A 14,638-nucleotide genomic window follows, 5' to 3' on the forward strand; every position below is an offset into this window, starting at 1 on the left:
GGACAGCCTCATGCTACGGCTGAAAGCTCAGGAAATAAGCATATTCCACAATCCAGATTGATATGCTGGTTTCCAACCACATTGGGGATTGCAAGGTGGTCAAACACGTCTTCGATTGGTAAATCTCTTGAGTCATGGAGTCATACAGCACAAAAACAGGCCCTTCAGCCCAACTCATCCATGCCAACTAAGATTAGTTGAGAATCTAAGATTAATAGTGAAAGATGTGGAGTCATCTGATCCCAATACACCCGTGAATGTGTATGAACTTTAGTCTTCATTATAGGAAGGATGTGGAAGCTTTAGAGAGGGTGCAGAGGAGATTTACCAGGATGCTGCCTGGATTGGAGACCATGTCTTATGAGGATAGGTTGAGTGAGTTAGGGCTTTTCTCTTTGGAGAGGAGGATGAGAGGTGACTTGATAGAGGTGTACAAGATGATAAGAGGCATAGATCGAGTGGACAGTCAGAGACTTTTTCCCAGAGCGACAATGGCTAACACGAAGGGACATAATTTTAAGGTGATTGGAGGAAGGTATAACAGAGATGTCAGGGGTAAGTTTTTTTTACACAGAGAGTGGTGGGTGTGTGGAACGCACTGCCGGCAGAGGTTGTGGGGGCAGATACATTAGGGACATTTAAAAGACTCTTAGACAGACACATGAATGATAGAGAAATGGGGAGCTATGTGGGAGGGAAGGGTTAGATAGATCTTAGAGCAGGATAAAATGTCGGCACAACATTGTGGGCCGAAGGGCCTGTACTGTGCTGTAATGTTCTATGTTCTATGTTGCCAAACGGGAAACAGAAAAAGCAGAGTGCACCAGAACAACACACAAGGTGCTGGAGGAACTCAGCGGGTCAGGCAGCATCTGTGGAGGGAAACGGACAGTCAATGTTTTGGGTCGAGACCCTTCATCTGGACTGAAAGATAGAGGGGAGAGAGCCGGTATAAAGAGGTGTGGGGAAGGGGCGGACCAAGAGCTGGCAGGTGATAGATTTTACCTTTAAAAGACAAATTTTACATTAACCATGTTACGTCAGGGAGCTGTGAGGAGCCCACCAACATTAATACCAGGGCTCGGGATAGTGACTGCCTCTCCCTGCCTCACGGCCTTCACCTATTCCTTTGAATCTGTCTCTCCAGAAGCTCCACATCTTTCTGTGACGCAGAGGCAGGGCTCCTGGCATGGGTTCACCCTCCCTAATGGTGAGAGCTTACTCCATGAGGTTCAAACTCCATCTGGGCGAGATAACTATCCCTCATGGAGGGGAACTGGCATTCAACCTGAGCCACGGCTACACATCCCTGCTGTTAAACAGATGCCCCCACACACGGAACAGGTCAGCGCTGAGGGACAGATCCCGCAATCAATGGAGATGAAGGAACCAGGAGAAAGGTTTGCTCTTTGAAATATTATTATTCTGCCCAAAGTAATTTAATCATTACCTCTTCTAAATCATCTGCAACTGGCATCTTCCAGCCTGATATGAAAGCACTTTATTTCTAAGTTCAATTATTAAATTATTGATCTCCATAAGATTAGAACCACAGTCAAAGAGGGGGCCAGTGAAAGACAGACAGGCGGGCAACAGGCGAGGGTAGAGACAGACGAATGAGGGAATCAGAATCAGGTTTATTATCACTGACATATGTCGTGAAATGTGTTGTTTTGCGGCAGCAGTACAGTGCAAGACATAAAAATTGCTATAAGTTACCAAAAACTAAATAAATAAAATGGTGCAAAAGAGGAATAATGAAGCAGTGTTCATGGACCGTTCAGAAATCTGATGGCGGAGGGGAAGAAGCTGTTCCTGAAGCATTGAGTGTGGGTCTTCAGGCTCCTGTACCTCCTCCCTGATGGTAGTAACGTGAAGAGGGCATGTAGTGCCCATCACAGCCTCAGGTCATCCTAAAACACCCTACAGCCAACGAGGGCCTTTTGTAGTCACTGCCCTAATATAGCAGACATGCCAATGTTTGCACAGCAAGATCCCACTAATGGAGCAGATGGTTCGAGCCGTTGGCTGAGTCAGTGGGGAGAGCTCCTCTGGTCCATTAGTATCATAACAGTCCCATAGTATCACTCACATCCAGAATGACTAGTTCTGGTTTACAGCCTCTCACTAATACACAACAACATCAATGTTATTTTTGTCCAACTGTATAAACTGCTGATGGAAAGGCAATTCTAGTTTTATTCTGGCCCTTTCCCTGCCTGCCTCACTCCCAATCCTGGGAATCTCTGGGTCTGATCAAACCTCCAGGACCCATTGAATGGACTCGGCCCACAATCCACATAACCGCACCTCACTGTTCTCTCCGTGACCAATCCTACAAACTCCAAGGAAGGGAAACTGCAGCAAACGCCAGAGATCTTTACCGAGCCAATTGTCGGAAGTTTGGAAATGAGGCATCATTCTGTGTATCCTTTGAAAACTACCACAGCTTTCCTATTAAGCGATTACCAGACCAAAGAAAATTCCACAAACACCACAGCCTTCAGTAAAAGGATTTTGTGCATCTCAGCGATCGTTTTCATCACTGTGTTAATAAACTTTGAGTTTGTACAGTCTGGATCACTACCTGCATAAGAGGAGAATTTACATTCTCTGAACTCTGATGGACAAGACTCTGATAGATGGTTCACATTCCAGGCATCAAAACCCCATTCCAAATGACAGGGGGAATTCATTAAGAATAGAGAAAGGACTCAGGGTTACTGGAGTTCTTATTCAAAGAAAGAACGTTTACAATTGAAAATAAATTGGCTCTGGATAGTCTTGCCTTTGTCCTGGTCAGAAGGTGCTGGGTTTCAACCCCATCCAGATGTAGGCTGGTGAGTGGAGGTCTAAATATTGGGACATTAAGCCCCTGGACACTACATCTGAGAGGAGGGACCTCGAGTTCAAGGGCAGGGTTTCCAGCCCATGAGTCCTGTTCTGCATCCCAGTCCAGAGTCACATCCAGTGGCTCGTGAACCTCCTGGAACAGTGAGAAGGCACTGGGAACTCCTCCTCCAGCTCCCCCCAAAACAAAACAGTTTTCCATAGTTGCAATCGTAAAGCAAAGACTGCAGATGCTGAGAATCCAAAATAAAAACAGAAAATGCAAGGAACACTCAGCAGACCAGGCAGCCTCTGTGAGGAGAGAAACAGAGTTAATGTTTTGACGTTGATGATCTTTCATCAGAACCTTAATGAACGGTCACCAACTCTCCCTGACCTGCTATTTCCAGCATTTTCTGGCATTTCTATAGCGCCTTTTACAACCTTGGAATGTTGCACAATGTTTTGCAGATGACGAGCTATTTCTCAAGGAGTGGCCACTATTGTAAGAAACACTGAAGCCAATTTGCGCACAGCAAGCTCCCACTAACGGTGCGGTAAAGGTAAGATAATCCAATTTCAGGTGTTGGCTGAGGGATATTGCCCAGAACTCGCAAGAACATAAGAAGATAGGAGCAGGAGGAGGCCACTTGGCCCCTCAAGCCTGCCTTACCATTCAATGTGATCGTGGCTGATCTGCTCCAGGCCTCACTTCCTCTTCTGTACCAATTCCCCACAGCCCTTAGTCCCCTAATCTTTCAAACATTTATCTTTCTTCACTCTAAATATATCGAATAATCAGGCCTCCACAGCCCTGTGGGGCAGAGAATTGCAGAGATTCACCATCATCTGTAAGAAGACATTACTACATATTTCGGTTTTAAACAACTGGCCCCTTATCTTGAAAGTCTGTCCCCTCGTTTGAGACTCTCCCACTGGTGGAAACATCTCCATGTCTATCCTGTCATACCCCCTCAGGATCTTACATGTTCCAATAAGATCACCCATTCTAGCCTGTCCTGGTCCAACCACGTAGATGCCATAGCCAAGAAAGCTCATCAGCGCCTCTACTTCCTCAAGAGGCTAATGAAATTCGGCATGTCCCCTTTGACCCTCAGAAATTTTTATAGACTCACCAAAGGGAGTATCCTATCCAGATGAATCACGGCTCGGTATGCCAACTGCTGTCTGAGACCACAAGAAACTGCAGAGGGTTGTGGACACAGCTCAGCACATCATAGAAACCAGCCTCCCCTCCATGGACTCTGTCTACACTTCTCACTGCCTCAATAAAGCAGCCAACATAATCAAAGACCCCACCCACCCCGGACATTCTCTCTTCTCCCCCCTCCCATCGGGCAGAAGATACAAAAGCCTGAAAGCACGTACCACCAGGCTCAAGGACAGCTTCTATCCCACTGTTATAAGACTATTAATCGATTCCCTAGTACAATAAGATGGACCTCATAATCTACCTTGTTATGGCCTTGCACTGTATTGTCTGCTTGCACTTTCTCTGTAACTGTAACACTTTATTCAGCATTCTGTTATTGTTTTCCCTTGTACTACCTCAATGCACTGATGTAATGAAATGATCTGTATGGATGGCATGCAAAACAAAGTTTTTCACTGTGCCTCAGTACATGTGACAATAATAAACCAATTACCAGATAATGCTGTGGGATCATTTGTCACCATCCATGGCCTTGATTAAACATCTTATCCAAAAGACAGCCTCAGTATACCACAGGGAAGGCCATTTTAGATTAACACTCGGCCCGTGAAGGGACTTGACCTGCCCTGAGGCAGAACAGGGCAGAGATAATGTTCATTAGTTGTACCATTGTAACCCAATTCTATTCACCTCCTCCCTTCTCCCAAGTAATTGTAAATATGATTTAGTTCAGGCCGATAAAGCTCTGGTCAGGAATTGATGTTCCCTGATTCAGAGTCACATCATTCAGGATACAGATAACACCTCAGCGGAGATTTTCATGCCGTCCCTAACAGCAGATGTAGAAGGAGACATGGTTTTTGGATCAGAAGTAACACTGTTGATCTAAGGGAACTGCTGTAACAGATGAGAGATGAATAGTTTGATTAAAAACCCAGAGCTGTTCAACATCACAGTGAGACACTTCCTAAGATCAATGTACACTTGTTGAAAGGAGCTGGGAAAGTGAAACAAGATATGAATTAAGGAAATAAAACTCCCAGATGAATGAGGTTATATAAACACAGACATAAGTGAATTCACCTCTGGTTGTTGTAGCCTGTAATTTTTTATTAAGAAAATCAACAACATGTGTTTACACTGTGGGTGATGTTAGTGCTGACAACAAATTGGTTCTGGTGGCTGAGCTCACAGCATTGGATCCACACACAGACCAGGCCATTCTGGCCACAGGTCTGCTGCTGTTTATGTCCAGTTGCCTCACCCCAGTACTCTATATCTCTTATTTAGTGGCAGCGAATAGTTAGTGGCTCAGCGGCACAGCAGGTAGAGCTGCTGCTTCAGAGCTCCAGGGACCCGGCTTCAATCCCAAACCCTGGAGCCGACTCGTGGAGTTTGCACGTCCTCCCTGTAACCATGTGGGTTTCCCCCGGGGGGGGGGGGGTCCTGTTTCCTCCCACATCCCAAAGAGGTGCAGGTCAGTGGGTTAATTGGCAGCTGTAAATTGTCTCTTGTGTGTGGGTGAGAGGTAGAATCTGAGGGGAGTTGACATAATGTGGGGAGAATAAAATAAAATGGGATTAATGTAGAATTAGCGTTGATGGTCGGCACAGACTCGATGGGCTGAAGGGCCTCTTTCTGTGCTTTATCTCTCTCTGACTCTTTTTATCCCATTTCCTCCATATTCTTATCTGGTTTTCCTTTTGAAATCCTTTAAACCATCACACCTGGAGGCTAGTGGATTCCACCCCCTGGGTAAAGGAAATTCACCCGATTTCCTACAATATCATCAATTGCTGTATTTACAACCCCTCTCTTTGGTCTCTCCTTGAAGTGGAAACATTCTCTCCCCATCTACTCTGTCCAAACTCGATCAGATCTTTGTCTAGTCTCTCACAAGCAAAATACTGCAGTGCTGGAAACACTCAGCTGGTCAGGCAGCGTCTGTGGGAGAAGAAATAGAGTTAATATTTCAGGTTGGTGATCTTTTACTTTCCTGTGGTCCATTTTATTTTGGCAAGATTCCTAAAAGCTCTCCAGAAATTCAGTGACAAGTGCATAAATGACAGCTTTGATCATCAAATTAAGCGGATATGAAAAGCCAATTACAAGGCTTTCTTGTTCCGCTCCGTCACAGTCAGTCGGCTGTCTGTGCCAAGTCTGAGGTGTGTTCGAGAAGCGGCTCACAGCTTCCGGCAGATGATGGGAAAATGAGGGCAAGGTGGTTACTGAAGGAGGAATCTGTTCACCCCACTGAGGACCTTCCACCATCCAATCAGATCACAGCTCCACTTACCCAACCTGATTCCACAGAGGATACCCTTCCCAACAGAATCCCATTCGTCTCACTCGCGCACGATCTAACTGAACCAAGGTGTCTGTGTGAGCGTGTTCCACTCACTTTGTGTGGTGAAGGGGCTTCTGACATCACGCCAGAAATCAGACCTGCTCCAGTTTGGAGGCGCTACCCAATTAGTGGCCAACAGACTGAACAGTCTCTCTCCCTCTCTCTCTCCCCCTTCCCCCCCATCTCCTGCCAACCTTTTACTAAGCGTGACCCAGTTTAAACAGTGGAAACTTCTTGTGACCCCAAAATGATAAAGTTAACACAAAACGAAAATGCATTACAGCGCCTGCCTGTGACCTTTATTCTGCGAATAAATGGATTAATTTAAAACTTTCATTGAATAGACAAATCCCATTATAACTGGTAATAAATCTGTTACCCTGCCAAGCAGAAAAAACCTTACCGCTATTACATGGCCAACTGCTTTGGTCACCCCATTTTTTTTAAATCTTTCTGACCCTAAATTGTGTTGGGAGCAGAGGGTTAGGAACAGTTGCTGGGCCCCAGCTACGCCTCACCTGGACCATTTGTTAAATCTTCCAAACTTGAGGGAATATATACAGCCTTTGGTCAGGGGACCTGTCCCCAGAAGTTAGGGTCACAGAGTCAAACAACACGGAAGAAGGTGCTTCCACCCAACTCATCTGTGCTGACCAAGATGCCCGTCTAAGCTAGTCCCATTTGCCCGAGTTTGGCCCATATCCCTCGAAACCTTTAAGATAAGATCTTTATTAGTCACATGCACATTGAAGCACACAGTGAAATGCACCTTTTATGTAGAGTGTTCTGGGGACAGCCCGCAAGTGTCGCCACACTTCTGGCGCCAACATAGCACGCCCACAACTTCCTAACCTGTACGTCTTTGGAATGTGGGAGGAAACCGGAGCACCCGGAGGAAACCCTCGCAGACAGGGGGAGAACGTACAAACTCCTTATGGACAGTGGCCGGAATTGAACCCGGGTCTCTGGCGCTATAAAGCATTGCACTAACTGCTATACTACCGTGCCTGCCTAAACATGTACCTGTCCAAGTGTCTTTTAAGTGTTGTTAATGTACCTGCCTCAACGAGTTCTTCTGGCAGATCGTTTCATCTATGTACCACCCATGTAAAGAAGTTGCCCCTCAGGTCCCTTTTAAATCACTCCCCTCTCACCTTAAACCTAAGCCCTCTAGTTTTCAATTCTCTTTCCCTGGGAAAAAGAATAAGTGAGTGCATTGGGTGAGTGCATTCACCCAAGTTAACTTGTATCTAGTTAACCCCATGTAGCCCAGCACTCCCAAGCTGAATGGAGACTAGTACAACATTCCCCATAAGTTTTTTTCCCAGGATGGCCTTGGGTAAAGGCAGCCCAAAGTTGTCAGCCAGTACTATTCATAGCCCGTGATACAGGAATGGCTGAGAGATCAACACACAAAGGTGTCGGACCTGACAATGGCCTGCTGCGGTGTTGACACTGTCCCCGGCTACAACTATAATATCCATGGCACTATCTTAAGTTACAACAAGGATGTTCTCTCCAATGCCTCGAGGCCAATATTATCCCACAATCAACAATCTGGACATTATCTTAGTCCTTCTTGCTGCATTCTGTTCTGTGCAAATTGTGACCACACTTTGAGAAATACTTTAATGGCTACAAAAACTTTCTCTGGACATCCCACTTTGGTGAAAGGAGCAGGCCTCATCTTTAACTAAATTTGAATGTTTCAGAGACATTTTCCTTCATAATTACAGACCACAGGGCTAGGAGTAAGGTTTGAGGAAGATGGGACCCGATTCACAGCGCTGTACAAAGATTGAAATGATTATTGCCTTTCAGCATTGCCAAGACTTAAAAAGCATCACATCTAATTCCTGAGTAGGACTGATAGTTTGTCAAACTGTTCATTTATTTTCATGAATATTTATGATTACACACAAGATTGCCCAATAAACAACAATCAGATGTCTCTATGCAAAGGATAAAATGAATTAAGCTTCCTGCATACCATTCATACATTTAATACTCCCTTATAATAGACTCACTGAACAGAAACTGCAGGGAAAACTGAGAGATAAGCACATGTTTGATGTCTGTGGTGGAAGAACCCATTGAAATATCCTGCATGTTTACAAGGAAAGCATGTGCTGAGGGAGGGCAGTGTTTTATTACAGCTTCAGGACTGTCCAATGTGGCTTCAGAGCGATAATCCTTCCTCCAGTGAAGCCACAAGTTAAACACAATAACTGACTGCACAAAGCAGCTTTCGACAAGCGGCAGATGAACAAACAATTCCATTCTTGTCTTATTGTTGGCTGGTTGAAGAGTGTCTGGATGACCAGGGTGCCATGGCAACCCATTCTCATTTGTCCAGTCACCGAGGAGATTGCCCCACAGTCTCACCCGTGCCCTCTGAAGCTGAAGGATCTTCCCCTCCAGCCCCTCCAGTTTCTCATTCGCCTCCTACCCCAGGCCAATGTCACCAGCAATAGGAGTTATACAGCACAGAAACAGGCCCTTCAGCCCACCACATCCATGCTGACCTTTTTGCCCATCGACACTAATCCCATTTGACTGCATTAGGACCCTATCCTTCTATGCTCTGCCTATTTAATGCCTGTCTAACTGCTTCTTAAATGTAGTGATTGTATCTGCTTCTGCCACCTCCTCTGGCAGCGAGTTCCAGATATCACCTGCTCTCTGTGTAAAAAATTTACCCCTCAAATCCCCTTTAAAGTCCCTTCCTCTCACCTTAAACCTATGTCCTCTTGTTTCTGATACCCCCACTGTGGGAAAACCAACTAACTACTCTATCCATGCCTCTTATAATTTTATACACCTCTATCAGGTCACATCTCGGCCTCTTTTGCTCCAAGGAAAACAAGGACAATCTCTCCCCATAACTAAAGTCCTCCAATCCAGGCAACACCCTGGTGAATCTCCTCTGCACTCCCTCCAGTGCGACCACTCCCTTCCTACAGTGTGGCGATGTTCTGTCAGTTTCACTCGTGTACCGCTGACACCCTGCTCTCCCTGACCACCACCTCTCATCACCTTCTCTCTCTCTCAACCGACAGACCGTCCGACGTCCAGGAGTGAAGTTTGCCCTGCTAAGCCAAACTCTTCAGAAGATCCATTCTTCAGTCAGCAGCCCCATCCTTCTGCCTGCTGTGTGACTGAGGTGGAACCCAACTGTTGCTGGTCTTTGTGTGGTACATGGTCCTGGATGAACCAGGGCCACACCTCCAGGAAGACCATGCTCCTGCCCACCTTACTTGCTGTTGTGACCCCCACCCGCCCCAGTCCAGATGAAGGGTCTCGACCTGAAACATCGACTGTCCATCATCCCCCACAGATGCTGCCTGACCCACTGAGTTCCTCCAGCACTTTCTAAGTTGCTCTAGGTTCCAGTATCTGCCGTCTCTCGTCTTCCCCTCTCACCAGCCCCCCCTTCCCCCCTCTAAACCAACCGCTCCAACACACCCCTGGTGACCTCCCTTGCTCTACAGTGAATCCTGTCAGAAGCCGTTGCCTCCCCCTCTCTCTAACTGGCTGCACAGCTCTCCCCATTTCTCCGCAGGAACAAGCTCACATAACAGGGAGACAACAGCTTCCGTCACGTCCAACGGGAAGCGATAAGAGAGACCGTAGGACCCTGGCGGTCTACCAACACATGGAGCAGCAGCTTCAGTCCCCAGCAATGACTGCACTCACCCCAGCCACCAGGGTGCAGCTCTGAGCCCCAGCTCTCGGCACCGCGCACGGCTCCCTGCTCGCCCCAACACCCCCCTCACAGGCAGCCTCTCCACACCCGGCCACAGGGCAGTTCATTGCTGGATTTGTGCCAGGCTCCCAGTACACAGTGCTGTCTATAACGTATATCTCTATGTTATGCTATAGTGACCACAGTTAGTATAGGAGAAACAACGGACTGCAGATGCTGGAATCTAGATGAAAACCACGATGATGCTGGAGGAGCTCATCAGGCCAGGCAGCATCCGTGGAGAAAAGCAGGCGGTCAACGTTTCGGGTCAGGATCCTTCTTCAGGACTGAAGATAGGAAAAGGGGAAGCCCGATATATAGGAGGGGAAAGCAGAGCAGTGATAGATGGACAAAGAGGGGAGGTGGGGTGGGCACAGGGAGGTGATAGGTAGATGCAGGTAAGAGATAGTGATGGGCAGGTGCGGGGGAGGAGGGGAGAGCAGATCCACCGAGGGATGGGTCAAAGGTAAGGAGAGAGGAAAAAAAAGAGGCTAGGAAAGGGAAGAAGAAAAGAAGTATGGTGGGGGGGGGGGGTGGTGGAGACTGTGGGAAAATGGGATGGGGATTACTCTAAGTGGGAGAATTCAATGTTCGTGCCGTTAGGCTGCAAGGTTCCAAGACAGAAGATGAGGTACTGTTCCTGCAGTTTGCACTTGGAATTCTCCTGGCAGTGGAAGAGGCCGAGGACTGTATAGCTTCCATTAGCACCTGGATTCTATTATGTACATGGATAGGAAAGTTTTAGAGGGATACAGGCAAATGGGACTAGCTTAGGTGGGTACCATGGAGGAGATGGGCTGAAGGGCCTGTTCTCTCCTGTGCTGTCTCACTCTGACGCTGGGGAACAGAACCTGACACTAAGTGAGGTACCAGTGTATAGCTCAGCCAGAATGCAGTGCAAAATCCACAAACTAATGCAGGTCAAAGGGATCCAAAATACAAACATACCTGAAGAAAATGCTCTTGGCTGTCAGTCGGAAGACATTGATGGAGATTAGGAGTCTCATTTTCTTATACTTTAATCTCTTTTATTGAAGCTTAGTGTATAAAATCACCCAACAACATCAGCCAATGAGTTTTCTGTTGATAAACTCACTGAGGCTTCACATTGTCAGAGGCTTATTTTTCAAAACCAAATCACCACTCCCATTAGAAGTTCTAAGAGTAGATTTTTCCCGATCAATTTCTTTAAGTTCAACAATTTAGGCATTGTTAGAAGATGGAGATAACATGAGAACTTGATTAAACTTGGTACATATAGGAGAGGCCAAAGACTGTCCAGCCCAGCAACTGGAGGGGCAAGTGTAATCAGGCAAGTCCCAGACCATCCCACACAGGAGAGGGATTGTGCCCAAGATGAACTGCCGTCTATTAGATCCTTGGTTTCCAACCTAGGACTCTGGATTTAATTCAATGTTTCAGATTATAGTGCAGTGTAAGAAAAAGGGGGTCTTGATAAAACAAATCTCTCTGAAGTTGTGTCCGTCAAATAAAACGTTTGGGAGCTGTACTATAGTCCACGTTCCTTGGTAATCTCACACAGCACTCAAGCACTGATCTGCAAAAGCTCCACCAGACCCCTAACTGCCGAGTATTTGGGGGACGGGGAGGAGATCTGGATTTCCAGCACACTTTGATTGAGGAAGTGTTTCCTGACCCCAAGACATGCGGATGTAAATATTATGCCCCATTTATTCTGGACACCTTACCCCAGCAGGGTAAGACTGTCTCCATCTATATTTAATCCTTTCAGCATTTTAACTATCTCGGTCAGGTCACACCTGCACATCAGGGAAACAAGCCACATTTATCCCATCTGTGCTCAGAATTCAGCCCTCCAGGTCTCCGTAGTACCCCAGCACCTGCTCCAGGGTCAAAGCATCTGTTCCCTGGGGAGCAGTCCATAACTGAGCTCTGGATGGGCTCCGAGCAAGGCTCCAGTGAGAGAGAAAGAGCAAACTGGCCAACATTTGTATTAAAGCTACAATAAGCAGTTTAAAATATCATCAAAGTTATGTACGGAAACTTGCTGAAGGAGGCCAGTTGGCCCATCGTTCCTGGCTGGCCAAAGATGGAGCAACCTTCAGTAAAGGTTCATCGTTTACCACCATCTCCCAGAAAAACAGGCAGTGGAGTTTAAGAGAACAGGTCTGCATACCTCCACTTGGCCCATCCCAAGCCACGCTCCAGCCAATGAAGCGGAACATGGGAAGTGGTACAGTTTCTACACAGCAAGATCCAATTCCACAGCTCCCTGAAAGCGGCAATACATGTACACAGGGTGGTAAAGGTGGCGTACAGCATACTTGCCTTCATCAGTCGGGGCATTGAGTAGACGAGTCAGGCAGTCACGCTGCAGCTGTATAAAACTTTGGTGAGGCCACATTTGGAGTACTGTGTGCAGTTCTGGTTGCCCCATTACAGGAAGGATGTGGAGGCTTTGGAGAGGGTGCAGAAGAGGTTCACCAGGATGCTGCCTGGATTAGAGGGCATTAACTATAAGGAGAGGTTCGACAAACTTGGGTTGTTCTTTCTGGAGCATCGGAGGCTGAGGGGAGACCTGATGGAGTTTTATAATATTATCAGAGGCAGAGACAGGGTGGACAGTCGAGTCTTTTTCCCAGGGTAGAAATGTCAAATACTAGAGGGCACAGCTTTAAGGTGAGAAGGGAAAAGTTTAAGGGAGATGCGTGGGACAATTTTTTTAAACACAGGGAGTGGTGGATGTCTGGAATGCACTGCCAGGGTGGACATGAGGGAGGAGTTTAAGAGGCATTTAGACAGACATATGAACATGCAGGGAATGGGGGGATGTGGATTGTGTGCAGGCAGAGGGGATTAGTTTCATTTGGCATCATGGTTGGCCCAGATATGGTGGGCTGAAGGGCCTGTTCCTGTGCTGGACTGTTCTATGTTCTAAGATCCCACGATTAGTGATGAGTGAATCAGATTCAACGATAGCTATTGGCCCCAGGACATATTGTTCCACAAAACTATGCCATTTGGTGCAACTGAGTTGGTTTAATGTCTCATGCTCTGCACTGTTCTGGGGACTGCCCTTTGTACTCAAGTCTCCGGAATCAGAAGCTACAACCTCCTGAGGGAAGACTGCTGACAAAGCCCAGCACAAGCTCCCCTGACGGTGTAGCCAGGCCTGGGAGTGGTGTTGGGTTAGGCACAGTGATGGTTAATGGCTCATGAAGTGGGGCAGGAGAGAATCCAGGAATCAACTCTTGCAATCCAACCAATTACCAGAGTTGTTAATTAAGTTAAGTGGGTAATTAGGTTTAAGAATATTAGAGCTGTCAGCAGGATGAGGTCAGATGAGAGTGACTAGCTGAAGGTAAATGTTCAGAGTAATCACCAGGGAACTATCAGGTAGACAGCAGTTCAAATCACAAAAAGCTGAGTCAATATTCAGTGCCAAACGGTCCTTCCGATCCCTTGTGTACTACAAACTTCAGATGATAATTCTCCTCAATATTCTGACGGTGAAAACTGGACATCACTGAAAGAGCCACTGAAACGGTTTTAAAAATATCCCACATTTCAGTGATGGTTTTTTTTTACTGAACTCTGCCTAAAGCAGCGGGCCCGGTGAGGGTCCCTGCCCTCGGCCTACAGCAGTGGGCCCGGTGAGGGTCCCTGCCCTCGGCCTACGGCAGCGGGCCCGGTGAGGGTCCCTGCCCTCGGCCTACGGCAGCGGGCCCGGTGAGGGTCCCTGCCCTCGGCCTACGGCGGTGGTGTATCTTCCACAGTTAGCTCACCTCAGCTTAAGGAGTGCTTGTTAATGGACCAGGCCGATGCCAGCCTGTTGGATACTCGGGTACCTTGTGACTCATACTGCTGGGGTTGATGGATGAGCTTAAGTCATGATGTGGTCACCTGTGATGTACGTAGCACCAACGGTCTGCATTATACAGCCTGGCTAACCTTCCAGAAACTGGTAGGGATGACATTGCAGGAAGAACAAAGGTGTTTTCTAAAGGGAGCTATAAGAGGAGGTTAGAACCCAAAGCAGCTTGGTGCATTTTGCGGGAACTGTGAGCAGGAGGAAGCCTGGAGTTTGCTTCAGCTGAATGTCCACTCATGGACATCAGCTCCATCTACACACTGCGGGTCAGGCAGTATCTGTGGAGAGAGAAACTGCTAACGTTTCAGGTCCAACGTCCTTCATCAGACTGGACCCCTCATGTTAACTCCCCAGATATGCTGCCTGACCAGCTGAGTATTTCCAGCATTTTGTATTTTTATTTCAGATTTCCATCTTCTGCAGGGTTCCGATTTTCAGCAGCTCCATTTCCCCTTCCGTGGTTCCTGGACCAGGTGTTGCCTACACCTGGTGCAGAAGATGAAGAACCTTAAGGTGGTGTTTCACTCCTAGCCGCTGTTACACAGGTTGTCCACTAAACCCAGCCTCGGCCCTCATCGCTCTCCAGAGCAGGGTTCAGTTCACTCCCACAATTCCTGGGACAGCCAACCTCCAGAGGGTGGGGTTCAAGTTCAGGTGGTCCAAGTGCCAAGGATATTCTTCCCAACATCA

The 14,638-nt window shown here is 47.2% G+C and overlaps 1 protein-coding gene across 1 annotated transcript in view; it reads right to left on the reverse strand.

Annotated features, from left to right (window-relative positions):
- mmp17a (matrix metallopeptidase 17a) overlaps nucleotides 1-14,638 on the reverse strand; it is a 76,510-nt gene that overhangs the window by 44,121 nt on the left and 17,751 nt on the right. The window lies entirely within an intron of this gene.

This window comes from Pristis pectinata, chromosome 17 (assembly GCF_009764475.1).
Source record: "Pristis pectinata isolate sPriPec2 chromosome 17, sPriPec2.1.pri, whole genome shotgun sequence".
Classification (NCBI taxonomy): Eukaryota; Metazoa; Chordata; class Chondrichthyes; order Rhinopristiformes; family Pristidae; genus Pristis; species Pristis pectinata.